Below are 1918 nucleotides of genomic sequence, written 5' to 3'. Positions count from 1 at the left end.
GCCGCCCGGGCTCTCCCGCGGCCCCGCGAGAATGAAGGACGGGAAGGGAGGCGGGGTCCGCCTTCATGCGGCCGAACGGTCCTCCCATGCGGGGCCCGGTCGGGAGCGGCGAGGGGGCGAGCCTTACACAGGCCCTCGGATGGCTAGTAGACCAGGCCCGACTGATCTCCGCCTGCGGGGCGGCGTCGGCGGACTACGGCCCCTCCCTCAAATATCGGGGCCCCTGCACCTGGCCGCCATGCTGCCCGGAAGGAGAGGAGATCGCGCTTTTGGGCCAGCCGCCCGGGCCGCCACCCCCCGGGGGGGGGGGGGGGGGGCAGCTGAAGACGGCGCACCGGGATGTCCCGTGTGTTCGCGGCACCAGCCTCCCACGCCCTGAACGGGGCCGGGCTCCAGCGAGACACCAGGGCACCGAGAGAGGGGGACCGAGGCAGAGACCGGCTCATGGGGGATTAATATCGCCGCCCGCCTTTCCGGCTTACCACATAGTGGCCGTTGGCCCCGTGTGCCTGTGTGTTTGTATGTCGGCGTATCGGTGCGTCTGTGTCTGTGTCTGTGTCTGTGTCAGTGTCTGTGTCTGTGTCTGTGTCTGTGTGTGTATCTATGTCCGCGTCCTCGCCTCGCCCCCGCGCGGCGGTTGTCCACCATGCGCCCTGGTGTGGCATCCTCGCGGCTGCGGTGGTCTCGGAAAAAACTGTCAGCCGTCCCCCCGCCCCCCGCCCCCCGGTGGGAACGCCTTTCGGCTTGTCGACATGTGCAGGGCCCGGGGCGCGCGCGCGCGTGTGTGTCTGTGTGTGTGCCGCTCGCACTTGGCCCCCCCTCCCCCCCGGGGGGGAGGGAGCAGGGCGCCCGCCCTCTCCGTGTCCGCCGGCGTCATGCCGCCGCCAGCCCGCGGAAGAGGCTTTTTGGCGCACCTCCCAGCCGACCCGGACACAGACCCACGCCTTACACCCCTATGTCACCGTGCGCCCCCGAGAGAGGAGAGAAGGAGGGAGCTATGTCTCCCGGCTGCGCCGTGTTTGCGTGTGCGCGCGCGAGCACGTCCGCTCGCCTCCTTCCCTCCCCTTGAGGGGGCAGCCCGTCGAGCCTCTCCTCCTCTTGCGTGGAGGATGGCCACCTGGCGCCCTCTTGCGCGGACCCTGCCATGCCGCTGTGGTCTGCGTCGGCGGGGGACAGTCGGCCTTGGCTCCATGCCACTTCCCCGCTCCTCTCGACCCCATGTCTGAACCATTGTATCCCCGGGGCCCCCTGTGTGTATGTGTGTGATTGTGTATGTGTGTGTGTGTGTGTGCGCGCGCGCGCGCACGCATCTGTGCTGGTGTGTGTGTGTGTGTGTGTGTGTGTGTGTGGGTGTGCCTGTGTGCTCTCACACACGCGTCTCCGGACCGCGTGTCCGCACACTCGCAACGCCATTTGGGGAACCACCACCCGTCCAAAGCCCCCGCCGCAAGGTCAGACACTCTCCCCCAGCAGTACCCCCCGCTGCCCCGCTGCCCCTCGCCCCCCCCCCCCTCCCGGTGCCCTCCTCCCGCCGGCTGTCCGACATACGTGTTGTGACTTCTCGTCGTGGTCCCCGCGGGCCCACTTCCATGCTTTTTCCCCGCACTTGCATGCTCATTCTCGGCCACACGCCAAGTGCCGTCTCCGCCCGCCGAGGCTTTCCTCCGTTTGCCTCGGTCCGGTGCCGCCCCCCCCCCCGCTGCCCCGCCCCCCCCCCCCCCCCCCCCCCTCCCCCTCTACCCCCCCGCAGCCTCTCCCTCACTTGTTCGCTCCTTGCGAGCGGCCCCCCCCCTCCCGCTGCTTTCGCTCCTCGCTCCCCCTCCCTCCTTTCGGTTTGCGGTCCGGCTCCCTCCATGATCGCGTCCTCCTTGGCTGGCACTGTGTGTCACCTCGCCTCGCGCACCGAGTAGGCTCCCCC

The sequence above is a fragment of the Fonticula alba genome, assembly GCF_000388065.1.
Source record: "Fonticula alba strain ATCC 38817 unplaced genomic scaffold supercont2.1, whole genome shotgun sequence".
Classification (NCBI taxonomy): domain Eukaryota; order Rotosphaerida; family Fonticulaceae; genus Fonticula; species Fonticula alba.
The sequence above is the reverse complement of the archived record's forward strand: the minus strand, read 5'-3'. Positions refer to the sequence as shown.